This window comes from Ochotona curzoniae, unplaced genomic scaffold (genome assembly GCF_017591425.1).
Source record: "Ochotona curzoniae isolate NIBS_2020 unplaced genomic scaffold, NIBS_Ocur_1.0 scaffold_4683, whole genome shotgun sequence".
Classification (NCBI taxonomy): domain Eukaryota; kingdom Metazoa; phylum Chordata; class Mammalia; order Lagomorpha; family Ochotonidae; genus Ochotona; species Ochotona curzoniae.
In genome coordinates, this window is record NW_024467121.1 from 23,221,034 (window position 1) to 23,249,019 (window position 27,986).

Here is a 27,986-nt window from a genome sequence, read left to right on the forward strand (position 1 = left end):
GGCGCGGCGGCGGCGGCGGCGGCGGCGGCGGCAGCGGCGCCCCTCTGGGTGACTTGGCCGTGAGAAAGTGAAAGGAGCCCGCGGGCGGCGGCGACAGCTGCGCTGGGAGGGGCTTGGTTCCCGGCTCCGGGGCCACGCGCGCTCTGCGGTCGCACGGAGCCCGGCCGGCCGCGGAGTCCGTGAAATGTCGGAGGGCTCGGCTGCGCCGAGTGGACGCAGGTGTCCCCGGCGAGGCAGGGGCGCTCGGGCTCCGGCCGCGGGGACTCCCTGCGCTGCTCTCCACCTGCTGTGGCGGACGACGCCCAGGTCCCCGGCCGCCCGCGCGCGGGCTTGCAGGGCTGAGGACCGCTCGGGGTCCCGGTGCCATCGGGGCGCTGCGGCGGACTCCCGAGCCGCTCTGAGAGGCAGCTCCTGGGCGCCGCTCTCCTGACGCCGCCGCGGTCAAGTTAGGGGCGGGGCCCTCCGTGTCCTGGGTGCGCTTAAATGCCTTATTAGACAAGTGAGGACATTCCCAAGCGACCGAATTTTATAGTATTACTGCCAAATGGGTAGTTGTAGGAGCCCTTAGTGTAACGCCGTAATTGCTACGTAGCAAGCCGCAAGCCAGGCATGATAGAAGACAGTGTCGTTTCTTCTCCCGCGACTAAACTTTTCACTGGGTAGTTTTGCAATTAAACTCTGCACTTCGTGGTGACTAAAGAAAGGTAGAAAGTTCTGGCCCTCGACCTACAGGAAGCTGGAGGCGAGAAGCAGAGGTAAAAAGTTGACCAACAGGTGCGGCACGGGGGCGGGGAAGAGGGAGTGGTTCAAACTAGAAAGCTGTATGGTGAGGCAATCTTTTTGCCAGCGTTTGGCTAATGAGGTGTGTTTATTCTTCTCTGACTGAACCCGGACTGGCAAGCCTGTTGCTAACCACCTTGCCAGGGGACCTTTCAACTTGGGCAAACTGTGCTTTCGCTTTGTTCCAGGTCAAATGGGCAAAGAGAGTAGAAAGTGCTGTGTGGGTGCGGCCGACGAGTTGAATTGCTAATGCAGTTCAGGCAGGCGCTGCCAGCGCATTGGAAACCCACAGTGAAGTTCTCCCTGCTCAGCCTCTGTGCCCGAGTGATTGATTGCTAAGGTCACGGCCATCCCGCGATCGCTCCTGATTCCGTGAAATCTATTGTTGAGTCTACATCCCCTCACAGCCCTAGGGTTTCCAACCATTGTGTAGACGACCGAGTTTCAGGAAGACTTGTTGCAAGTTAGGGACATTTATACATATTCTTGATGGAGGAGACACATCTTAAAAACAAAACACACACATACACACAGAAGCAAAATGAATTTCATGTTTCACCAACAAATTGAGGAAGGTAGAAGACAGGGAGCTGCTCACACCCACCCTCAGAGCTGTTTCCCACCTACTGGATGAACAGACGAGGAACATGGTTTTAGGACATGAAGCAATACATTAGGATATTCATCCATAAAAAGCGGTAAGGTATGGAGAGCAAAGTCACAGCTCCGACAAAAGGATTTACAAACGGGACCTAAAGCCACAGCCCCAGAGACCAGTCCGGGAGGGATTTGGGGAGGACTGGCACACAGCAAAAGCTAGGACCATTGCTCTCCTGCTGGAGCTGTTTGGAGAACAGAGTTGTGTGACCAGGAAACCCAGATAAAATGGCCGTGTGTCTCCCATGGCTGCTACAACTCCCTGCTTCTTGGTGGGATTGTATTTTTTTCTCTACCCGCCCCCGTCCCCGCCTTTTTCTGAGACATTACAATGTCTGGTTTCCATTCTCTGGCTTTTAGACTGCCTTACAAACTTTCTGTACAAATGATGGTTTTCCTGCTCTCTGGCAAGCCACTGATCCACCCGCAAACAGACAGGGCTGCTGTTGGGGGAGAGCTGCCACCAGAACCATGGCAGGTAAAAAAATCTAAGCACCTGACTCGAGTAAGCTCCGGAAGAGGGTGTGTTCACTTCTGTGCAGTTTTGTTTAGTGGATTCCCTTGGTAGGAAGCTATTGAGCAGAAGGTTTTGGCTTTGCTTTGAGAGTCCATAACCTTTGGGGGGAAAAAATGAATTAAATAGGACCAGATACTGATCAATTGGAAGAATATGCCATTGAGTTCTCTCGAGGATTCCCAGTCCTGGTCACTCCCAGTTAGTATGAGTGCATACTTTTTCTGGGACTCCTGAAAGTTCAAACTATACCAGTGAATCTAACCACTGCTGGTTAGATGTTTTCCTGCTAGGAAAGCAGTTCTGTGTTTTAATGACATGTATATCAGCCCAATAACCATTTAAATGTATAAAATAGTGACAGATTAACCAAAATTTAATTTGTTGAGCAACTCTGTAAAATGTCTAACTTTTTACACTGTGAGTCACGAGTCAAATCTGAGAAGCACCAGGGTTTTTATGACACTTTATGCAACAGACTGTGTCATTGAAAAAGTTACCTGTGAAACTACTTTTTGAGTATTTTCTTTGTTCAATAAACTTGCTTACTTCCTGTGTAATTGGAACACTTTTTCTGAACAATTTAGAAAAGCAAATGATAATAGAATGCATATTCCAAGGTATGGTATTCATGATACAATCTCATACACTGAGTAGACATCATTTGATTTTTAATCTAGAGGGAAAAGCACACTAGAATCACAAGTTTGTTTAAGCTTCTCTTAAGCCTGCTCCTTCCATTGTCATAGCATACGGGAAACTGCAATAGTTTATTTAGCTTTCCTCCTGCTCCTGCTGCCTCTTTCTGTTCTGGCTTTCAGAAATGGGCAGGTTGAGGTCACCTAGACGGAGGAGGAGCCACAAACACAGCTGACAGCTTGACACAAAAAGTAAATGAGCAAACTGGAACACACACAATAATGAAATAAACAGGGAGCCCATTTCCTACTGCATGGTTTTTGAAACTATATATCATTATTCAAAGCAAATTACATACCAAGTCATTCCTTGAGTTAATAATTTTTCATGAAACTTAAACCTGTCCATTCAAGTCCGAAACTATGATAAGCCCTAAATTGGAAATCATTCAGCTTGTTGCTAGAAGATGGAAAGAATGTTATCCCAAAGTCCGGAGGTGTTGGGCTGAAAACAGACACTGAAAACCAAGTGAGCCCACATCCATCACCCAAGCCTGCGGGGCATACGGACACAGAGGGGCAGAAGACACACTTGCCAGAATGTTTTTCCTGTGTGGTTAGTTCCTGTTGCTTACTGTAAGTCAGAGCTTCTGCCCATGGCATGCTGGCCAGTAGTCCAGGCGTGGCTGAGACTCCGGCAGCCAAGTCAGAGGACTTAGGAAGAGAGTAAAGAGGTATTTCAGCAGCCACTGAAACCACTCCTGTCGCTCTCTTAGTTTCTCTGTTTCTTCCTGCAGTCTCCTCCTGACCTCCCATATAAAATGTGTTATGCCTGACAGCATATGGAAGTAAAAACATCCCTACCGTAACGCTTTCTGTAGTTAACCCGGTGCTCTGAAAGTTGTCATCATTCACTGCACATATCACCTCCGGCACCTGTTAAACCCCAGGATGACTGTCTTCCTTTCTACACAGGCCGCCTTCCTGCTATCCGCTGAAGGGAATTTGAGCAGTGAAAAATTACTTAAGTGCCATTCTAAACAACGTAAATGTGTATAGTCAACTCTGCCATCCCTGCAAAGAATATAATCCCTCCCCCAACCAGGTGTGGAATTTGTCTATTGTGTTGGAGGTTGCATTAATTTGGATCATGAAGGTACATCCATTTTATCTGTGGATTTTTTAACTTAATCTAAATTGCTTTTCCAAATGAATAATTTCTGTTAAAGAAAGATTTAGTATGAGCCTGTGATTTTCATGCTCCTGTTTTTCTCAACAATGTCTTTAAGGAGTGTTGGTTGTTCTAAAATGATAGTATGTGGTAAGTAGAAATTATTTGTTTTGTTCCAAATGAAAGAATAAAGATTCTAATTGCTTAAATGTTAACCTTCTTCAGTAAGTGCTGACATTGGGCTTTGTAAGAATATACATGAACTTAGAAAAGATGCAAGTGAAGAGAATGAGTGATGACTAGTAGGTACTGACCTTGCATACCTCCTGTGTGTTAAGTGCTGTGCTTTTAAGCTAACAACAGCAACCATGCCTCTCCACCTGCATTTCAGTACAGGGAGAAAACTTTCACTTCCTCTTGTGCTCACTGTATTCAATGTAGCACCTGCTGAGACATCCAGAAACTATTCACTGAGAACTTACCATACATGAGAGAACTGGCACCATGTGATTGTGGTTCTTGTCAAATTTCCACCATGTACTGGATGCCAACAATACATGAAATAGCAATATCCATTATATTCATGACTTTACTATGTGTAAAAGTCATTGGAAACCCAATGAACCTAGATAAGATTTCATTTCTCCTTTCCATGGCCAACATATTGTTGGTATCTAATAAATGGATACTCATTCTAATCACTGTTAATAACATAAAAAGATCTTAATAAAAATATTTGTAAAGAAATTGTATACATTTAACACAAAATCTCAGTACATACCATGTTCCCACTATTCCAGTAATAAGACAGGCAGTTAAAATCTCACTTCAGAAATTCACTTTACCTTTATCAATAGCATGCAACTCAGGCAGTTACTTTCCTTACAAAGAACTAGCATTTATGCTTGAAGACTAAAATTATTTTTAAAGTATCCATTTTACAATGCAAATGTGTATCTAAATTAAACTCAGTAAAAATAAGCATTTTAAATTGAAGCTGCAGTAATGACTTTAACGGAGACAATAGGAAAAGTAGTTCCGGAAAGGAAACTTGGAGAAAACAGATTTCATATTCCTAGTGGGGGACTGGAACCTCTCTTTGTTGCCCCTTTATGTGTGCTAACCTAGAGGCAAATGTTTTGGAATCCATTGCTCTAAAGTTATTTACAAAACTGAGGCTTTTCAGAGAGGTCAGTATGGAGATCAGGTGGCAGAGGTGGGGCAGATGGGAGGAAAAACAGCTAACCGGCAATCGGTCCACCATTGCAGCCCACACCTTAACCCGTGTAATGTGGGACCCAGGTGGGAACAGAGGTAGGCTCAGGCACAACTGTATCTTGCCGTGTGTCCTGAAAGCATGCTTTGTGAAATATTCTTACACTGTTTTACTCATGATAAACTTACCTTTGAATCTGCTGTTTCTATGAACTGTCTGAAGTATCATCTGTTAGCCCAAAAGCCAGGAGAGCTACAATATAGCTGGTATTTTGCTCTTCCCGGACACAATCGGGGCATGTCCAGATTCAGGTGGCTTGATTTGATGAGATTGATTTGATTTTCTCATGAGACCTTGTTACAAGCTGTATTTTGTTCAAATACACTCAATTTCATGGAACACTCATGAGGTCATTTTAGATTCATCTTATGGAGAGAATGTAGGGCTGTGTAGGTTTTTCATTGAGGAATATGAACCATTTGTTTAGCCAATTAATCATATTTCAGAAATGCATTCGTTCATTCATCACTCACTAAACCCCGACGTGCATGGGGGCTGGCCATACCACATGGATCTGGCTGATCCCAGATCCGGGAATCAGCATTGAAAGGAATGAAGAGTTGAAAGACTTTGATCATGTGAACCAGGAGTTACCAATGACCTAAGGTACTCTGTTTTGCATTTCCTGTCTTTGGTAGGATGCAAGCCCGCTTAGAATGGAGATTTTTGTATCCATACGTATCGTTAGCACTTAGAAAGGTGCTTGGCAAAATAAGCATTCAGATCATATGTATGAGAATGAAAGAGAGCCGGAAGGAAGACAGGAGGCAAAGAAATAGCTTGTACCTTTCCATTTTTCCAAGAGGCTGGCGGGACTAGCAGTGCTTTACATTTTCTACTCCCCTCAAACAAAGTGAGAGGTAGAGCTAATATGTGGACTTTCCAAAGAGTCTACACTTTCTTGGAGTTCTCTGGTGCGGCATAGGAATATCTCCTACAGACATGACGGGGACTTTACTCCTGGGAGGATCACAGCAATTCTCCAGCGTATATAAAGAGTGTTTCATCTTTGAGGCATCTTAGAGATGATAGAAAGCTGCTTACAGGCATGGGATGTGTTGTTTGTTACTTGGAGAAGAAGGCTAAAATGGAAAAGGTTGGTGACTTGTCCATGGCACTAAACTAAGATTGGTGAGCTGCGGAGAAAGTTGGTCATTAATTCACTAAGTTATTGTTCTTCTGGTGTTTAGATCCCTGTGAAATAGAATCCTATTGTGGTGTTTTTAAGGTTTGTTTTATTTGAAAAGCAGAGTTGCAGAGAGAAATATCTTCCATCTGCTGGTTTACACTCCAAATGGCCACAAGGGCTGGGCGAGGTCTCTCCATTTAGGTTTCATGTAGGTGCAGACCCCAAGTACTGGACCATCTCCACTGCTTTCCCAGGTGCATTAGCAGGGAGCTGGATCAGAAGTGAATTTATCAAGACTCCAACTGGCATTCATAGGGGATGTGTAACTGGCTGCAGGGAGAGGCCAGCGCAAGTACTCTGTTATTGAACAGATTTGAATCTGCTGTGCTTTGAAAAAACACAGCTCCTCAGATCTTTACCCTTAGCAAAAAGTCCACACTCATAAGCGAATCATATAAATAAGCTAAGAAAGATACTGAGAGGAATTATTTCTGACTTTTCGAGTGTAGCTTCAACTAAATACATTCGCCATTGGTGGCTGTTAACGCAGATGCCTCCTGGAAGAAATGCTTTCCCTTTCTGTGGATCCTGTTAAGACTGTAGAGTCCCGGGCCCGGCGCGATAGCATTGTGGTTAATTAAGGTCCTCGCCTTGCATGCCCGGGATCCCATATGGGCGCCAGTTCTAATCCCGGCAGCCTCACTTCCCATCCAACTCCCTGCCTGTGGCCTGCGAAAGTAGTCGAGGACGGCCCAAAGCCTTGGGACCCTGCACTCACATGGGAGACCCAGAAGAGCTCCAGGCTCCTGACTTTGGATTGGCTCAGCTCCAGCCATTGTGGCCGCTTGGGGAGTGAATCATGGGATGGAAGATCTTCCTCTCTGTCTCTCCTCTCTGTATATCTGACTTTCCAATAAAAATAAATCTTAAAAGAAAAAAAAAGAAAAAAGACTGTAGAGTCCCTATAGCAATAAATCTGGTGCAGAGGAATCGATAAAACTGTATATGGGTGCATCCTGTGACTATGAGAAATAAAAGATTATACATTCATTTGCATGGTTTGCTGGGTTTTATTTGGCAGATACAATAACACAAGCAACACAGAGCCCATAAAACAAAGTGAGAACAACAGCTCATTTGGTGGCAGAATGTAACGGCTATGGCTAAAGGGCTTACATAATTCATCTCCAACTCTTATGCCTATATTTATTGTTGTTTAAATGAAAACTAAATTCTCACAGCCATAAGGAGGGCTCTGGTCAGAAATTGGATGGAGGTCATTTATTCTTCCAGCGCTTCTCGGATGATCAGTCTGTGACATTTAAAAACAGTTAGGGACATCTCTAGGAATGAACATACTTCCCGCGCGTTAGTGCTTCATCCTAGTGCTCTGTCCTCGACAACTCTAAAGCTGCAGCATGAGACAGAGCAGAGCAAGAGGCCCCGCTTGTTACTCTGCCTTGGAATGTCTCGTTAGACGTAGAGCAGTGTGAGCTTCGGGGAAGAGGTGATGACTAGCATGCACAGGATTTTAGCACAAGATCGTCTAGTTCAGGGGGCTGGAGGGGCGATTCCAGAGGAGGCCTGAGCCTAGGATGGTGGCAGAGAAGAGGATGGCGGCTTCAGAGAACGTCAGAAGTGTATCTCACACAAATGTAGAGCCCTTTTACACATGTCAAAATATTTTTATGATATCATATTGCCACGGGATTTTTAACGTCATGGTTTTTAAATCATGTTGTTATGCTGCACCAGCGTGAAAACTTGACTCAATCATGGGTGCTCAAGACTACGTGAGTTCGGCAATGTAGGGGTAGGAATTTTGGCTTACCTCTTTCGAAGAGTCAGAAAGAGAAATCTGTGTCATATTGTTAAATGCACATCTGGGTAAGCTTTAGAAACATCAAAGATTATTCCATTAATTTTGTGAAAACAGAAAAATCATTCTAGTTGTTTTGAAGATCTCATGGAGGTAGCATATATAATATTCATATATCAAAACATGTTTTATAATGTTCACTAAAAGTGTATGCCATTTCAATGAGATAGACATGTTTAGTATTTCTGAGCTATTGTCATATTTATAATTAAGGTTGTTTTAACATCAAAGCAGCAAAATAACTCAAATGCTTTCCAATGACTAATACATTCTCTTCGTACATATTAAATAGGCATGAAAATAAATAAAAACACATGGCCTAAATTTTACTCATCACGTGCCAGTGCACAAGTGGCTATTTTAAAAATTGGGTTATCTCTCTTGATTTTAGAACGTCTTCATTATTTTTAGGTAAATCAATATGGATACTAACATTATTAGCTTGAACTTTCCAAATTTGAAAAATTTTATGCCATTTAGGTTGTTGCTATGTACATACATAACCAATTTAGAGAGAAACACCAATACAAAAAGAAAAGTTGTTTTAAACAGCTATTAAATGCAAGTAAATAGTTCATTTTCTAAATAATGAGATAATTGGCAGAATTCATCTTGTTTTGGTAGTAAGCCCAAACAATCTGAAAAAGAGAGAGGGAAAGCATAGCTTTAATTACACATTCCTCAAGTTTAATAGAGCCAACTACAAGCCAAAAAAAAAAAATCCAAGAGATATTAAAACAGAATATTTTACATTTCATTTGAAACAAGAATGTCATTGTCATGTCTTCTAGCCATATGTATTTACTCTTTCGGGGAAGATTGTTTTTCTGCTATACTACTTTCATCTTTTTGTCTGCTGATCTGCTGACCAAAAGGGAAAGAAGAGGTAAACCAACCTGATTCAGATAGTTTCACAAGGAAAGAATGCTTAAGAAAATTTTGGGAAGGGGAGAAAAGAATAAAAGAACCAATTAAATTAGGCAAAGGTTTAGAAATAAATAATTTTGCATGCTTTCGGTGAGTTCATGTATTTCTTTAAAACACAGATTTTTCAGAATGGAAATGATATATCCTAATACTTTAACTTAGAAAAAAGCTCCATTCATTAAATTAAAAATGAGGGACCTAGTGCTTTGTAAACATGAATATTCAATATGTAAAATCTTGGAAGCCAAAGGAGCTGGTGTTAGTCTTTGCTGATGGCACCTCACTAAGAGATGTGTGGACTTCAGACCAAGAGAGAGCCAAGGAGGGAAAGAGAGATCATTTTTCTGCTTTCAAAGACATTCTAGCACAAACAGGCATCACTCTGAGAACTGCCTATTACCAAGGCAAGTTGGTATTGATGTGTTCAGAGTGAATAGCCACATTCCAGTAGCCCAAATGACCAAATGGAGTGATTCATGTTTCTCCCATCCTCCACATAATGAGCCTCCAGACCTCACCTCCATCCCAAATGTTTCTCTTTACACTTTTTGCTTTTGAGTGTGTCAAGCCTATTATTATTATTTTTAGGGTTGCAATCTCCAACAGTCCTTATTTTCACTCAGAATTACAATACAGGGGACTATGGCCAATGCTATGCAGATGGCCAAATAGATAATAAAGACTCAGTTCATGAATAATATTCACTCCGAAAGAGGACAAAAGCAACAGGAAAAAAGAGCTCAAATTGGACAAAATGTGCATGCTATATTTAAAAAAAATGCACGCGATCATTGTCAGAGATCATTAAGGGTGCCCTGTAGTTTTAATGATATACCAGTGGCACCAATTTGATCTGACTGTTTGCTCTTATAGTCAATAAAAAAAAGTCATAACTGCCATCAAATTCAAATTTAATTTATTTTCTGCATGGCTCTTTCTGTTTTCCTTGTTTTTTTTTTCTTTTATAACATTAACACTTTTTTGTTAAAAAAAATGTGTGAAAGATTAATTTGTAGAGTGAGGGGAGCTGTGGGTGCACAGCATAGGACAGATGGAGTGGGTGGGACATGACAGTTTTCGTCTGTGGCATCATTTTGTTGTTGCTATTGCAAGTGAGCAAAATACAGCGTCTGTAGCCACGATCCTTTTCTTCTGGGATTCCTTGGAGAAGGTGTGCTGCTTTTGCCTCCTGAGTCCACCTGCTGCACCTTGACAGCCACCTCCTCCCCTGCCGTCACCAGCTGCTGGTGAGCATTGGCAGCCGGGAGCACCTTCATCACAAAACTGCACTGACATGGAATGCTACCCAACTTCTGTATGATACAGAATAAATGCTTTTCTGCCTAAGTTTGGCCAAGGTGAATTAATGGACTTGCGTCTCTGCCATCCTGTGTCAGATCCTCAAACACACGAAAAAAATGCAAAAAAAAAAAAAAAAGTTACTTTTCAAATGTTTTCTTGGCACCAGTCAAAAATGCGAGTAGTCACATTCAAGGGGAATTAAAAAAAAAATTGTCAGAAATAACGACGTGCAAGTTTCAATTTTTGCCTTGGAACAGCCCTAATTTACACAGAAGAATTTAGGAGTTCGCTATTGTAAAGGTTCTTACTGAAGAATAAAGCAATTACCACGGAAAATCACTGTCATATGGCACACGCAGACATTCCAAGAAGAAGTAAAACTTTGAGAAGGAGGAAGAGGGGAATTCAGGACAGCTTGTGGGAGGGAAGATGGGAGTTCTTTTTATGCACAAAGAGATCCATTAACAGTATCTTGATCAGTTTCCTTCTTCCTTGTTAACCAAATGCAGCACCCAAAATATGTGAACGTGCTTGCAAATAGGCGAGGCGGGAAGAAATAAGTGCTTGTGAAAGCCACTGGGCGTTAATTCATGGCAAGGCAGGACTCACCTGCAGAAAAGCCTCCGGGATGCTTTGCCTTCAGCCAGTCTGTCATCCTCCAGGCATTGGTGCTCTCCCTTCCCTGGAGCCAGTGGCCCCAGAGCCACACACCTGACTCCTAGATTCTTCTGTAGTGCCTCGGCCACATCAACCTGGAACTCAGTGTATTCTGATGGCTAGGGAATGTGTCCTCAAGCTATATGTTGACCTGTATTGCCACACTGCATGCAAGCTTTCCCAGGGAGGGCTGCATTTGAGCAGAACAATCCACACAGGGCATTTGCTTCCCAACATACTGTTCGGACCAGGGATGTCACAAGGGGCCAGAAGACAGGCATCAAGGCATGATGATCAAAGCCCGGGGGCCAACAGTGAGTGGTTTCTTGTTTGTTTTTAAAGATTTATTTATTTATTTATTTTGGAAAGGCAGATGTACAGAGAGGAAGATCTTCCATCCAATGGTTCACTCCTACTCCCCAAGCTGGGCTGATCCAAAGCCAGGAGCCAGGACTTCCTCCAGGTCTCCCACGCGGGTTCACGTTCCCAAAGGTTTGGGCCATCCTTGACTGCTTTCCCAGGCCACAAGCAGGGAGCAGGATGGGAAGTAGGAGCTGCCGGAATTAGAACCTGCGCCCGTATGGGATCCCATCAGGTTCAAGGCGAGGACTTTAGCCATTATGCTATCGAGCCAGGCCCGACAGTGTTTAACTTCAGACTGCCCTAGCTATGCAACTGTGCCTAAGGCACAAAGACATATCCAAGTCTCAGTTTCCAATGCCACAAAAACAGGATGATAATTACAGCATGTACCCTCATCGTGTGTTAGTGGGGGAAAGGAAGTTAATGACACAGACTTACTTTTTGAAAGCATTTAGACAGTGCCTAGGCAAATACTTAATTAGCCCTGGTTTTCTGAGGTTACTTTATAAAATAGTCCCTGATTTTCAAGGACACCCAATATGCCAAACCCTTGCTATGAAACACTTGTTATTGTGTTTGATTGGAGGGCCTCCTGTAGGCAATATGGTGTTGGAGTGCACCTGGAGGGTGGAGGATGGGAGAGAAGGATAGATACAGTTTAAAATTAAAATGATGGGGCCAGGATTGTGGCACAGGGGGTTTAAGTTCCTTCCTGCAGCACCAGTGTCCCATATGAATGCTGGTTTGAGTTCTGGCCGCTTCAGTTCCAGTCCGTCTCCCTGCTAGTATGCGTAGAGAGACAACAGAAAACGGTGCAAATACTGGGGCTCTGCAGCCCACACGGAAGACCTGGATGAAGCTGAAGTTTGGGGGAACAGAGGGAGTAACCAGCAGTAGAAGATCTCTCTCTTTTCTGTCTCCAAAACTCTGCTTTTCAAATAGATAAATAAATCTTAAAACACACATACAAATAATAGAACTTCACAAGGGAAGAGAAATTGTCATTGGTATCATAGGAAATAGTGAGAAAATTGGATATAATATGCCTGTAAAATGGAATATTCGGAAAGAAAAGATGATAAAGATGTCTAATTTTCTTTTATTATTTTTAAAGACTTATTTTCTCTTTATTGGAAAGTCAGACATACAGAGAGGAGGAGGAGAAAAAGATCTGTCTGTTGGTTTAACACCCCAAACAGCCACAACAGCTGGAGCTGAGCCGATCCGAAACCAGGAGCCCAGAATCTCTTCCAGGTCTGCCACACGGGTGCAGGGCCCCAAGGCTTTGGGCCGTCCTCGACTGCTTTCCCAGGCCACAGGCAGGGAGCTGGATGGGAAGCTGGGTGGCTAGGATTAGAACTGGTGTCCATATGGGATGCTGGCGCATGCAAGGTAGGACTTTGGCTGCTGGGCTACTGCGCAGGGCCCAAGGTGTCTAATTTTAAAAATTATCTATTTTATATTTATTCCACCAGAATTTCTCTATTGTTCCATATGGCAATGGAAGGTGTGACAAGTTCTTGCCATTCACACCATCATATGCACGTGTATCAAAGCAAAGATCATAAGACCAACCTTGATGGGCCTAGCGCAGTCACCTAGTAGCCAAAATCCTTGCCTTGCACATGCCAGGAACCCATAGAGGCACCGGCTCATGTTCTAGTGGCCCTGCTTCCCATTCAGTTCCCTGCTTGAGACTCCCATGCAGTAGAGGACGGCCCAAAGCCTTCAGACCCTAAACTTGTGTGGGAAACCTGGAAGAAGATCCTGGCTCCCGGATTTCCTATCAGCTCAGCTCTGGCCATTGTGGCTACTTGGGGAATGAATCAGCAGACAGAAGACTTTCCTGTATCTCCTATTTGTATATTTGACTTTCCAAAAAGTAAATAAGTAAATAAAATAAATCTTAAAAAAAAAAGACTAACCCTGCTTACATGGATACACTTTCAGACTTCATTATTTATACTCATGTGCACATGATTATTTCTGTGCATACTATGTGAGATCTCCTCACTCTTTTTTTATCATGTGATGAGGTTGAATGATGCCCAAAACTCTGCAGAGTTGTTTCCTGATGAACTAGGATTATGGTAAAAATGGTCTGCTCTCCGTAGGACACATTTTGTAAAAAGAAACAAAATAGTATATGTATATATACACAACATCATGTCTGAAATCTCATTTCATAGAAGCTGGTTTTTTTTTTATTCACAGTAAGAAATTAGCATTTATTAAGTAGCAGTCCTCTAATTATCAACTCCAACAGCTGTTCTTTCTTTTCTCTTTAATGATAAAATTTTCAATTTTTTATTACATAACCATTCAAAATAGAAACTGTTTCTCCCTCTCCCAGTTTCCTTTGCAGCCAGATCTACCCATGGGACAAGTTCTGGACAATGAGATAGAAGTAGAATTGTTTGTGCCATTTCTAAGAAACTTTCTTCAAAGATAGTTGCTGTGTCCCTTCTCTCCGTTCTTATCACTTTCTGCTGTATGGGATCTGGGCATGCTGGCCAGATCCTGGGCTGCCTGATGTAACCGATCCAAGGAGAAGAGCCATGGTATAGGGAGGCTAGAGCAAGAGCTGCAAGAAGCTGCGGAGTTTAACTTGCGACACTGGCGTCCTGTGTTAGACTCCCATTTCCAGGCCTGACCACCGGCTTCCTGCCGAGGTGCCTGGGAAGCAGAAGATAACTCAAGATGGGAGATCTGGATGGAGTTCCAGGCTCCTGGCTTCAGTCTGACCCATTTGGGGAGTAAACCTCTCTCTCTCTCTTTCTGCCATTCAGCCTTTGAAATAAATAAGTAAATCTTTTCTAAAAAAGCAAATATGTGCTTTTACCTTCCTGACCCCATCCAGGTGATGGGAATATGGGTGACTGAGGGTTTGTTTTGTACTTTCATGACTTTTATGAAGTTTTAAATCAAAAAAGATAATAGTGTGCTTTTAAAAAGAAAAATAAGTCATGTCTGTTTAGTTTAGGATCTTATCAGCTGTAGTTTTGTCACCAGCAGTTAAATGTTATTCTAGCTGATGCTTTCTAAGTGTCTTCTATAGGACTAGGGAAGGTAGGATGTCCATCACCACCAAGGTTTACTCTGTTATCATGCAAGGATAGCAACACCACAAAAGCTATACTTGAACATTGATCCTCATTTGAAAATATATATTTAATCCTTGTAAAAAATATTAGGGGAATGTTAGAGGTTCATTAAAAAAAAATCCTACCTCAATCACTTGAGAAAGGAAGACTTCTTTCCAATGTGATAGACTATTGTGCACTGGTTAGGGTCGGGGACAGTGAGCAAGCCTCTATTCCATCCAGTACTCAGGGACCAAGATCTTTTCTAGCTTGGCCATCAGAGATTTGGCTCATGGTCCACTTACAGCCTCCCAAGTCCCCATGGAACAGAGTGGGTCGTACATGGGAGATTTAAAGTGGTCTGAGCCCAGAGTGGCATTTGACACTTCTGCCAACATTCCTTTGGCCAGAACTCAGTCTTAGGGACCCCAATGGACTGCAAAGAGAGCCTGGGAAATTCAGTTTTGCTGTGTTCCCACAAAGAAGAGAAGAAGTGAGAACACTAAAGTTTTCTTTTACCCAATACATAAACAAAATACAGCTTTCAATACTCCTGTTTTTAACTTTTTTTCTGGAGGGCCACGTTAGAAGGACCATATGCACATGGATATGGTGTGATAGGTAGTACAGTGTTTTTTCCAAGTACCTACTCACGTTGGAACTCCTAAGACTCAAACATCCCGCCAAAATGGCCCAGCTTCAATCACCACCTCTGGCCATTGATTCCACTTGCCCTTCTTTCTTCCGTCCACGTGCTTTTTTCATGATGAGGGGTAGTTTTTAAAAACATCTACAGAGGACATGAAGAGAAGCTTTTTCTTCTTCTTCTTTTTTAATGCTGTTAAAAACGCTTTTCAGAGCATCTGAAAGCATATTGCTGACAAGAATGCAGCATGGAGGCCAACTGAGTTTTCCCACTGTCTCTTATTTCTCTATTGTACAGGTCATAGTCCACTGTGATTAGGAGCTACCTGAGACTTCTGCAGCACGGTATTTTCTGGAGGGTTAAACATACCAAGAAGACACGAGCAGACAGGCAGATGGAAGGGTAGAATGATGGATAGATTTCTATTCTCTGAAAGTCAATCACAGTATTACAATTACCCATATTTCTCTCAGATTCTGCTTGATTATTCAAGGCAATGTGTTGGTGAAAGCATGTTTAGGATTAAAAACATCCAAGAGCAATAACGCCTAAAATTTTACTTTGAGTTAGTAACATGTTTGTGGCTTGCATCACGAGACATGTTTACCACCACATTTTGTCAAGAGACTTTTTCCTGCCTTTTTTTTTTTTTTTTTTTTTGCTACTTTTAATCTCAGAGTTCTCCAGAAAATGCCAGTATTATTCACTGTAATTTCCTCCGGTGGTTTCTTTGGAAGCTCAGCCCTCCCTCGTGAACTTGGAGCTCATGATAGGCAGAAGGTACATTTTCTTTTCTTTTTTTTTTTTTTAAAGATTTATTTTTTATTATTTTTTTATTGGAAAGGCAGATATACAGAGAGGCGAGACAGAGAGGAAGATCTTCCGTCCGATGATTCACTCCCCAAGTGAGCGCAACGGGCCGATACTATGCCGATCCGAAGCCAGGAGCCTCTTCTGGGTCTCCCACGCGGGTGCAGGTTCCCAAAGCTTTGGGCCGTCCTCGACTGCTTTCCCAGGCCACAGGCAGGGAGCTGGAAGGGAAGCAGGGCTGCCGGGATTAGAACCGGCGCCCATATGGGATCCCGGGCGTGCAAGGCGAGGACCTTTAACCACTTGCGCCACCGCGCCGGGCCCGAAGGTACATTTTTAAGGATTTGTTCATTCTCTAAATAAATATGGAGCAAGTTATCACACTTTACCTTGTTCAGTGGAAAAGCAAAAAGAGAGAGGAAATTGATAAGTTTTGTATATAGAAACATGAAGTATTGAAATTACGTAAAACTGCTTTCATAAAACCTGGAAGAACTTTCAGTTAAAAATCAAAAGATCTTGAGCAAAAGTAAACGAGAAAAAAAGACCGAGAATCAGTTGATTGCTGTATGGTTTAAGGGAGTCCCATTTCTGGTTATATTTTTGGCCTTAGTATTAGTGTCTCACAGGCCTGGCACACAGCGAGCACCCAGATAGGTTTGGAATGGTCGGTGTGAATGCTCAGGATCCCAGGAGGCTGGGCGAAGCAGATGGCAAAGAAAGGGACTAGAGAATTGGGGTGGTCCTACAGTACACACATGCCCACTGCTGCCTGGTTCTGCAGGGCAGGAAACTCCACCCAGACAGGAGGGAACCCAGCACCTCCAGTGTCAGAGAGAAGGTTCGCAACACAGAATGCTGGGCCTATTCCACTCTACCCACCACCAGGTCCCCCAGGCAGCTGCCATAGGTCCATGGCTTCAAGGGGAAAGCTTGTTTGTTTTTATCTTTTCTTTCTTTTTTTAAAAGATGTATGTATTTTTATTGAAAAGGCAGATTGACAGAGAGGAGAGACAGAGACAGATCTTCCGTCCACTGGTTCACTCCCTAAATGGCTACAAGGAAGCTGAGCTGATCTGAAGCCAGGAGCTTCCTCTGTGTCTCCCTCATGGGTGCAGCAGCCCAAGGACCTAGGCCATCCTCTGTTGCTCTCCCAGGCTGTAAGCAGGGAGCTGGATGGGAAGCAGGGCTGCTGGGACACAAACTGGCTCCCATATGGCATGCTGGAGCCTGCAATTGGATGATTAGCCTGCTGAGCCATGGCATTAGTTGGAAGGCATTCCTAAAGTGCCTGGCATTTCTCTACATTGTGGGAAATCCATTGGGAATGCTTCAGCCCATCCAGGATTCCCACATGCATAGCAGAGACCCAAGTTTGGGCCATCATCTGCCTCCCAAGGTGCACTGGTAGAATGCTGGATTGGAAGCAGAGGCAAGACTCAATATTAGGCATTCTGGTGTGGAATGCAGACGTCCCACCAGTAGCCCAATCTGTCGTGCCCAAATGCCTGCCCCTGTTAACTTGGGGCTTTCAAGGTGTGACTGCCACAGGCTTGGATCACCAGCTTGCCGTGAAAGGACTGAATCCCTGTTTTCAGTCTCCAGTGATTTCATGACGGTGAGGCAAACACTTAACCGCAAACCATACTTCAGTCTTTGTCCCTGCCTCTAGGCGGCAGGAAGTAGCCCGGGCACCTTTATAAAATGCCACTACATTAAACAACTTAATCCAATGCCTAACCATCTGGACTGAGTTCCTGTGAACATATGAACATTCCAAAAACTTGAATATGTACAGGTAGATTTTTAAGTTAGGAAAGCTATAACTAGCAGTCTGAACACTCACTTAATGCCATTAAGATAATTAACCAATTTCTCAGTAAATAAGAGACTAGCGTATGATAAAATGTGATTATGTTGCTTTCATTTTGAAAATCGAAAACATATACCCTTTCCAGCTTCAGAACAATCTGGTCTCTAGTCGAAGCTATTTTCAAACAAGAGACCAATCAAAGTGAACACACTGGCCTGCAATTATGAGCTCATCAAATAACTCAGAAATGGGGTCATCATTTTCCAGATTCCTTTATCATTGGTAGTGTGCTAAGACATTTCAGACAGAAAGGAAAAAGACCATTCGGGGTTAGTACCGGATGGTGCCTTGCACTTAGTCTGTTGTCTGTTTGAAACACCAATTTCTATCTCCTGTGTCTTTTGGTATAAATCATTTAAACTTGAATGAACAGTCTCCTCAGTTAATTTGCCTTTTCCTAAGAACAAGAATTGGAGTGTGCTTTGCCCCCTTCAGTAGTTTATAAATAGTCTGTGTAAAATTGCCCATTACCTCTTCATACATACTAATCTCATTATTGAAAAATTACAGCCCCTCCCACCCTCAGGCCTCTCTGCAGCTAAATGAAACCCTTTGCACTTAAATGCATATGGCAGGAAAACATTAGCAGAAACGAATGTTCAAACCCCAAGGGGGCAGCCTGCACACAGATGAAAACATGACCATATACATACACAGCTCTGTTGCCCGACACCAAGCCGAGAGGAGGAAATTCGGAGCTTGTGTCAAAGATTTCACTCCGAAGCATGAAGATCTATCTGAATTCCAAGGCAGATCCAGAAATGGCAGGAGACAGGTGACACAGCACATTGTGTTGTGTTCACATTGACTTAAAAGTATAGATCACAACTTCTGAAGTGAGGTGTCAGTGCATCTGACAAAACAAGTTTTCTTTTTTGTTTGTGTTTTTAGGGATCCAGCCAAGGACCATTTGCTCCTTCATGAGACAGTGTTCTAAGAATTTCAAAGCCAAGATAGCAAGATAAGGGTCATTATTTGGGCAAAGACTTCAGGGCCAAACTACCTCACCAGAAAAGATATTAGTGATCAGCCAGGTAACCAGATGAGAGATAACATGTGGTTAACACAGCACATCATTATACTAGGAGGAAAAAAAATGACATCTTAAATGTTGATGGGGGGGCGGTGCTGATATGGTAGCTCAACAGGTTAATCCTCCACCTACAAGGCGCAGGTTCTTGTACCAGCTGATCCACTTCTGATCCAGCTCTCTACTTATGGTCTGGGAAAGAAGCAGAGCTTTGTTCAAGTCCTTGGAATGCTGTAGCTGCGCAGCAGACCTGGAAGAAACTCTTGGCTCCTGGCTTCAGTCAACTCAGCTCCAGTCATGCAACCATTTGGAAATCTTTTTTTAAAAAGTTGATGGCGGTCATAGAATTTTGTAGTCAAAGGATGGCTTACGCGCTGGTTTGGCTAAAAATTTGCCCAGGGAATTTGAAAGAGATTCAGATAAGGGGCAAACTCTGGCCACATGTGTATCTAAAACAGAAATCCGACTTGGTTCCCCTTGTTTCCTAACCGCCTCCAGCTCTCAGATACGAGCCACCAGTTCTTACACGGATGAATCGTGGCAAGACAAAGCAATGCTGGGCTCACAGAGTGCCTACTGGATGTGACATTAACAATGCTTTGCTGGGAAAGAGCAGTAATAGCAAATGCCTCGAAACCAAGGCACTGGCTACCTTCGTGTGGTAGTGCAGCCCTGCCCTGTGCCAGGTAGGAGGGATGCCAGGACACCACTGAGCTGTCTCTGGGAACTTACACTGGGCTGGCATTTATGAATGATAATAACGCAAGCACACACACAACTGTGTCATTCCCTCCGAGGAAGTGACTAGGGTCTATTCTGCTGACAAGTGCACTAATGCTGTTTACCAGGCTTTGCCTCAGGGAGGGGGCACGTGCACGATTTGGCCGTATGGACTGTGTGGATGTGACTCCGATGGGTGGAAACATAGAAGAGGCAGCACCCAACGCTCCGAGTTGTCACCTATTTCACCGAGGGAGGGAAGGAGGCTCTTCCCGTGGAGGTCCACGCACTATCAGATCAGCATCACCAGCATTCAGGGCAGACACCTGAGCAGGCCACCCAGCCCACGGCAGCCTTTCCGAGAGATACCTTGTGCTGTGAAGTCACTGAGACTTGAACAGTGCTTTTATTTACTGCACCATAATATAACCTCTGCTGTCCAGGGCCATTAATAAATGTGTGCTTTTGCTTAGGACTTTGCTAGGGAACAAGAAATCACAGACTCTATAGAGATGCAAGGAGCTTTATGGATTAAGAACACACTCATCCAGTGCAGTAAATCTCCCAGTAGAAAGAGACCACTTTCTTCCCTTCGCATTTCTCTTCTCTATCACATTGAGCCTTGTGGAACTGCTGAGCTATTCTAAGTGTTGCCTCCTGCAGGCCTGGCTGTCAAGATACCCAAATACCTACAGGTGTTCACATCTCTTTTCAATTTACCAGGGATTATACTGGGGCTTTATGAGCAAAGCTTTTAAGTTAGAAATGAAACTAAGAGGCCTGAAGCAGTAGCTTAGTGCCTAGTTCTCACCTTGCAAGAGCCAAGATCCTATACAAACACCAGTTTGTATACCAGCTGCTCCACTTCCAATCCAGCTCCCTGCTAGTGGCCTGAGAAAGCAGTAAAGGATGGCCCAAAGCCTTAGGACCCTGTACCCGCATGAGAGACCCGAAAGAAGCTCCTGGCTTCTGATTGGCTCAGTTGCGGCCCTTGCAGCCACTTAGGGAGTGAACTAGCAGATGGAAGATCTTTCTGTCTCTCCTCTCTGTAAATTTGACTTTCCAATAAAAATTAGAATGGAATAAAGAATGGAATGGAATAAGCCTCCACTGTGGTGCTGGCATTCCAAAAGTCAGTCCCTGTTCCAGCTATTCCAGTTCCCATCCATCCTCCTGCTAATGGCCTGGAAAGCAACAGAGGATGGCCCAAGACCTTGGGCCTCTGCATGCACAGGATAGACACCTGGAGGAGGCTCCTGGCTCCTGGCTGCAGTCTGGCCCAGCCCTGGCGATTGTGACCATCTGGGGAGTGACCAAGAGGATTATTAATCCCTCTCTCTGTTCCTCTCATTCCCCTTCCTCCCCCTACTGTCTCCCTCTCTCTGTAACTCTGCCTTCAAAAAAATAAATCTTAACAAAAAAAAAAAAAAGAAAGAAATGAAGGCAAACAAAAGAATGATAGAAATTAGAGTTGCTAATCAAACACACTTGCTGCCCCTCCTTTTCAAATGAAAGCATACTTGAAACTGAAAGGGGAGCTCCAAGCTACATGGTGGCTTAGTCCGATCCTATCTTTCCTCAACTCCCCCAAATTTTGACAACATATAAAACACGGGCTTTTCTATGAAACAATCATATTCTCCATTCAAGAGCAATATTCTTATTAGCAATTAATTTGTGATTCTAAAGCACATTGTATACTCAAAGTAGTTGCTCTAGTATTGTGAACAATCATAATCATCTCCGTATTTTAAGCCTATTCATGCACAGAAGAGAGTAAGGAAGTTCTTTATAATGCAAATGATTCCTACTTTCTAGAAATTCAATTTACCCTTATAAACATGGGTTTAATTTCAAACTCTTCCATTAAAAGACATCATTGTTGGGGCAACAATCTCTATCTTGAGTTGCCAATTCTGTAACCATAAAACTGTATTGAATCTTCTTTGGGGCTAGAGCAAAGTGGCCACAGATGGAAAGCTAATGGTTTCAGGCCACAGTTCAATCGACTGGATGGAGTAAATTGTATTTATTATTTTTAAAATGTTAAAATGCCTTTTTCTTTGTTTGTTTTAACCTACTGTCAACCCATCAGTCAGTAGAGGCATATGGCATGACATCTAAAGTTAGATTCCTGGGTTCCAATTCCTCCTCTGCCACTTCCCCGGCTGTGTGATCAAGGCAAAGTTCCTTAACCCTCCGGAGACTCATTTTATCTGTAAAGTGAAGATTATCATGGTTCCTGTCTTAATGCAGTATCTGGCAAAGTACATATAGTTACTGACAAAAAAAAGTATTTCATAAACTAGTTGTGAAGTAGAATATCAGGAAACACGCCACTCCTTGGTTCTTGCTAATCCTCCAGAGTAAAATCCAGAAAAGAACATGGTCCTAGGCGGACCCATGAGAAGCAACGGGAACAGACACAGGCTTTCTGTTGTTGGGGAGCTTTCAGAGGGTCCTCAGGAACACAGGCATTGGTGAATCAGCGGCAGGCTGGCGCCACTGGATTGCATTCATTCGGTTTGTGTTATCATAATGAAATACTTAAGGCAGCCAACTTTTGGTCACCACCTTGACTGGCTGCTGAGGAGGGTGGTATGTAGGACTGGGGAGCACGTGCAGAGGGAGGATCCTATGGGGAGTCAGGAAGCCAAGGAACTGATGGATCCCAAACTTGGGCTTTCATTATGACCCACCGGGAACAGTTCCCACAGAGGGTATGGCCCCCAGGCCTCATGGTTCTCTTACTATGCCCACCTCCTACACATCATAATTGGTTTACATTCTGCCTTGTTGCTATCATTTGTTTTTGCCTTTTCAGCTTAAATTCCTAGGGATTTTAACATTGCCTGAGTCCAGGAGCCAAATTGCATTCAAATCAGAGCAGGGGTCAAATGGTTTAAGGGCTTTTGGGCTCTGTAGGAACACTGGTGGTGAAATGAGTGCTGCCTGAGCCCGGGTGTTGGTGGGCCAGACCCGCACTCAAACCGCTGCCCTGACAGAGTCCCAAAGCTCTCATTTACAATGAGTGAAGGACAAACACATTCAGTGCTGGTCTTAGTGCAAGTCCTTCAATTTATGCTCCATGCTACCTTCTGAAAACACAGCACAGACACAAGGGAACACCATAGCAAGTGTGGGGTGAGCCTAAGATCCCTTCGAAATTGTCTTTCTGTCCCAAAGGGCCCAGGGCTGTTGAATGGCTGATGGGTCACCCCTGATTTCCTCTCCAGGGCCATTGTTAGTCTTTGTCGAGTCCTGGCCTCTGTTGGGCATTTGCTCTCCTTCCCCCCACACTCTGTCTGGTGATGGCTTCCTCCCCGTATGTCCTCAGCTTCTATCATGCATTGAAAACAGAGCAAACTCCCAGTATTCCTTGCAGTGGGTATGTGCCGGCTGCACATAGGACGCTGTTTCTGGGACCTCAGACTCCAGGTCCCTTTGGCCGAGTACCTTCCTTAGGCCCGACACCTGACAGATTCAAAGCCAAGCTGACACCAACACGGAAAGCATAACTTTGAGACTTAACACTGGTGAACTGAACCTGTTTTCATCATGTTTGTATTTACTGTTAGAATACTTGAGAATCCCAATAGAAGTCCCAATTTATCAGACTTGCAAAATTTTTAAATCATTGGGAAGTGTTGCTTATTTGGAACGTCTTCCCCTTCCTCTCCCTCTAGCCCTGGGCAACCCCACTCCATTCTCTCTATGAATTCATCCACTCTAGACTTTGTCTACTTTTGTCCTAAGAGGAAAACCATATAGTGTTTATGTAACTGGCTCATTTTCCTAGCTTAGTGTCTCCAAACTTCACTCACATGTTAGCATCTCTCAGAACTTCCTGCCTTTTGAAGGTAAAATACTATTCCCTGGCAGGTATATATCATATATTTGTGTATCCGATGGCATATCGCTGGATGTTTACATTATTTCTAACTTTTGACTATTACGATTACTGCTGCTGTAAATGTCAAGGTGCAGATATCTGTTGGAGAACTGCTTTCAGTTCTTTTTTGGGTATTTACCCAGAAGTAGAGCTGCTGGCTCATGCAGTAATTTTGCTTTTGATATTTTGAAAATTGGTGACATTGTTTCCTCCCGTGCCTGCACCGGTCTACATTTCCACCAATGATGTGCTAGAGCTCTGATTCACCACATCCTCACTAATATTTGTTATTATTATTATTATTATTACCAAGCAGCCCGCCTACAGAATGTGAGCAACCCTTGGTGTTTGTCTCTAAGAAAAAAAAAAAAAAAAGAAAATGAAACATCAGTTTTTTATTTTAGTTTAAACTCACTGTTTTAAACTTTTGGAATCCAAAGAGATTCTCTTGTGAAAACACTTATTTTTTTAAACTATAGTAATCAACACTAACATTAATTATTAATTATTATTAATGATGATGACTAATGTGTAACAAGCACCCTGGAGTCAGGTGTACTGAGTGTTGTAGAATTATTCTCTCAGTCCTCACAACAACCCTACAAACTGGGGACTCACCATGACAAGGGGATCTCAAAAGTTCAATGAAAAAATAAAATCAAAAGGTAAGTTTATTTTGATATCAAAAACTCTGAAACCCATGCAACAGGGCAACCATTATGGCACAGTAGATTTAGTCATCAGTTAGCACCCTGGTATCCCATACTGAAGCACAGTTCAAGGCCTGGCTCCTCTGTTTCTCTTTAAAATTTATTTTAAAGATCTATTTATTTTTATTGAAAAGAAGATTTACAGAGACAGAAAGGTCTTCCATCTGTTGGTTCACTCCCCACATGGTTGCAACGGCCATAGCAAAGCCAATCCAAAGCCAGGAGCCAGAAGCCTCCCACATGGGTGCAGGGTCTCATCCTGGGACTCTAGGCTTTGGGCCATCCTGTATTGACTTTCCCAGGCCACAACAGGGAGCTGGATGGGAAATAGAGCAGCCAGGACGTGAACCAGTGCCATTGTGGGATGCCAGTGCTTAGAAGTAGAAGATTAACCAGTTGAGCCAACATGCCAGCCCTGCTACTCTGCTTCTAAACTAGTTCCATGCTAATGTACCTGGGACAGCAGTGGAAGATGGCCCGGTAAGTTGAGCCCCAGCCAGTCATGTAGGAGTCAGGATGGAGTTCCAGGCTTCTGGTTTCAGCTGATTCCACCTTAGCTGTTAGCAGCCATTTGCAGAATGAATCAGTGGATGGGAGATCTCTGCATCTCTGTCTTTCCCTTTCTCTGTCATTCTGCCATTCAAACAAGTAAATAATTACAGCATCTTGTAGTGCTGTAATATATTTCTGTAAAATGTCGCAGCCTCTCTTCATCTCTCGTAGTGAATAAGAGCTGGACTGAGGCCAGTGCTCACTGCCTGTCTGCACTTGAGAGAATAACCTTGGGAAAGTTTCTTAATGTTTTTGTGTGGAAGCTTTCTCTCCTGCAACATGAGAAAATACAAGCACTTAGACATGCATCTAGCAAATAGTAAGCATTCAGTAGACATTAGCTCTTATTGCAAGAGAGTGAAATCCTATCTTAGGTGACAGTGGTTTGGGTTTAAAACCTTTCAAATAGCTTCTTATTGCCTCAAGAATAAAACCCAGTAAAAACTGGAGCTTGTATTTGGTGCAGCAGTTGGGTTGCTGCTTGGATGTCTGCATCCCTTATTGCAATGTCTGTGATGGAATCCCTGCTCTGCTCTTAGTGCAGCTTCCTGCTAATGTGTATCCTATGAGGTGGTGACTGCTCAAGCAGTCAGGTCCCTACCCCAGTTGGGGAGACCCGGGTTGGACTGTGAGCTCCTAGCTTTGCCTTGGCCCCATCCTGGCTGCTATGGGCATTTGGGGGCATGAACCAGCAGAAAGGGAGATAGCTCTCTCTCTCTCTCTTTGTCTCTATTTTTTGCCTTTCAAATAAATTGAGAATCAGTAAATGTTTTAAAGAAAGAAAGAAACCAAAGTTCTCAATATGGCCCATTGGGCCCAAGTCTGATTTTTATCAATTGCTCAGATTCTTCCAGCAACCCTGCCTCAGCTCTCAGCTTTATTAGCGTTGTGTTGCTTGCACTTTCTCAGGACTTGCCATGTCTCCAGGACTTTGCTTATGCCAGTCCCTCTGCCTGGAAGCCTTCTCAAGTTTTCTTGATCCAGTTCCTGCCCTCTAAGCTTTCGGGATTCAAACACCTTGGGTTTCGGGCCATTCTCACAAACTTCCATTGCTTCCTCACCTACTACTTTAAAATAGAAAATATCGCTGAAGCTTCTGTCCCTTTCAATAAGCAAAAAAAATACCTACTTTGTACCAGACACAATGCCATGCTTTGTGGGTATAGGAAGGTTCCTGTCCCTACTAAGAATTTAAAGGTAGTGAAGGACCATGTGCCTTGAGCCTCCAAATACCCTTAAAACACAGTGCATCTGGGATTTAAAATTTTGTCAACCCAATCAGAATCCATCAGGAGGAAAAGAAATCCTAACCTGGTACTAAATTTCTTGCTAACACATATGTTGTTACAAAGACAGAGCAAGAGACATTGGAAACACAGATTTACAGAAAGAGACAGAGAGAAGACTGTTCTATCCACTGTTCACTCCCCAAATGACCACAATGACTGGAGCTGAACAAATCTGGAGCCAGGAGCTTCTTCTTCTTTTGGGCCATCCTCCTCTCCTTTCCCAAGCCACAAGCAGGGAGTTGGAAAGTGGAGCAGCTGAGACATGAACCAGCACCCACTTGGGATGCTGGCACTTGCCTGGGGAAGAGTAGTGAATTGAGCCCATCTCGCCAGCCCCTTCTTAACTTTTCATAGCCTTGAGTTGAGCCATTCTCCTTTGTTAACCGCAACAGCCTTTCTGACACGGATGTCTAGAGAAGACAATCTCCTCTCACACACAGGACAGAGTTCTAGCTGTCTGGATGTTGCTATCACCAAGTACAGTTAGCCATTTGGCCAGTGTAGAAGTAAACTGGACAATTTTTCGGAAGTAGTTGGGAATCTTGATGGTTTAAGGTTAAGGCAGATAACACAATGATAAACTGGTTAAATGGTTAAGCTTCCAAACTAAGATTCATTTAAATGGGAATTTTAATGCTGGCTGTGTCTCTTTTTTTCCTTAAAGATTTATTTATGAGACCAGCATTGTGACATAGCCAATAAAGTTGCCACCTGCAACATCGACTCCTCATATGGGCTCCATGAGTCCCAGTTGCTCCACTTCCAAAGCAGTTCCCTGCCAATAGCCTGGGAAAGCAGCAGAAAATGGCCCAAGTGTTTGGGGCCCCTGAACCCACCGGGAAGACCAGTCAAGGCTCCTGGCTCCTGGCTTCAGCCTGGCTCCACCCTGGCCATTGTGGATATTTAGGGAGTAAACCAGCAGCTGAAAGATCTCTCTGACTCTTCCTCTCTAACTGACTTTCAAAATAAACAGATCTTAAAACAAACAAACAAACAAAAAACGAAAGGTTATTCAGTTATTTCGAAAGCCAGAGTTACATAGAGAGACAGAGACAGAGATCACAGAGGAATGAGAAGCTTTTCAGCATTCTGAATTTCAGCCCATTTGCGTTTTTCTCATGTTAGTGTGTCAGCTTTAATATGTAACACTAAATCAAATATGCAATAATATGTAACATTTACATTAGATGACATCTTTTAACTTAAAAATTTAGAGTTTGGGCAAAAAAAACAAACAAACCAAAATCCAGATATGGTTACCTCTAAGGACTACAGCTACGTGATCCCTAACCTCTGAATTGCTGCTAAAAGCTTCCCAGGAAGTAGCCCAGAGAATGCTTACATGCCTGGTTAGATAAGGGTGCATGTCTAGTCTCCGCTAGAGGGTAAATTCCACAGAGCCAGAGCCCAGAGAAAGAACTCAGGAAACCTAATCAGATGGAAAAGAAAGAGGGTCAGGAAGGAGATAGACAAAATGAAACCAAGAGTGATCTTGAGCCCCATAGGACCTTGGATGGCGAACCTTCCAGGGACATGGAGAGGAAAGGAAAGGAAGTGGTACCATCTGTGACAACAAACTTCAAACTTTGACCAAGAGGTGCAACAGGTGAATGGTGTACTTTACCAGGAACTCTGCCATTTCATTTAATCTTCTTTTCAGAAGTTGCACAGACTTTTTCATCAGCTACTAGAGCAACTGATGTTTTTAGAATTGAAAAAATTGTCATGCTAATTCACTGTTCAGTTGTTTATAACATTCCACTATTCTGGATAGAGTTTTCTACATTTGTTCTCAATCCAAAGGCAACTTTTGGATATTTGAGAAATAATTCTTGTATCATTTTAATTTGGTAAAAGTTAAACCATTGTTGTTTCCCCTTTACAAGAAAACGTGAAAGAGAAATGAAGTATAGAACCAAATAGAACAAGATTATGGCATGTAAGTTAGGAAATAATATTTGCTCTTTTTTAAAAAAAGTGAATCTTCAAAAATAACATTTTTGTCATAAATACCACTTTTTCTTTTCACATAGGCATAACACCTTTTACCTTTATAAAACCCAAACCTTCAGAACCAAATTATGTTTT

The 27,986-nt window shown here is 43.2% G+C and overlaps 1 long non-coding RNA gene across 1 annotated transcript; it reads left to right on the top strand.

Annotated features, from left to right (window-relative positions):
* The first annotated feature begins 60 nt into the window (after window positions 1-60).
* On the top strand, window positions 61-27,986 carry LOC121148084. Its single transcript, XR_005882503.1, has 3 exons — window positions 61-1,104; window positions 27,785-27,837; window positions 27,932-27,986. It is a non-coding gene; the product is annotated as an uncharacterized LOC121148084 (long non-coding RNA).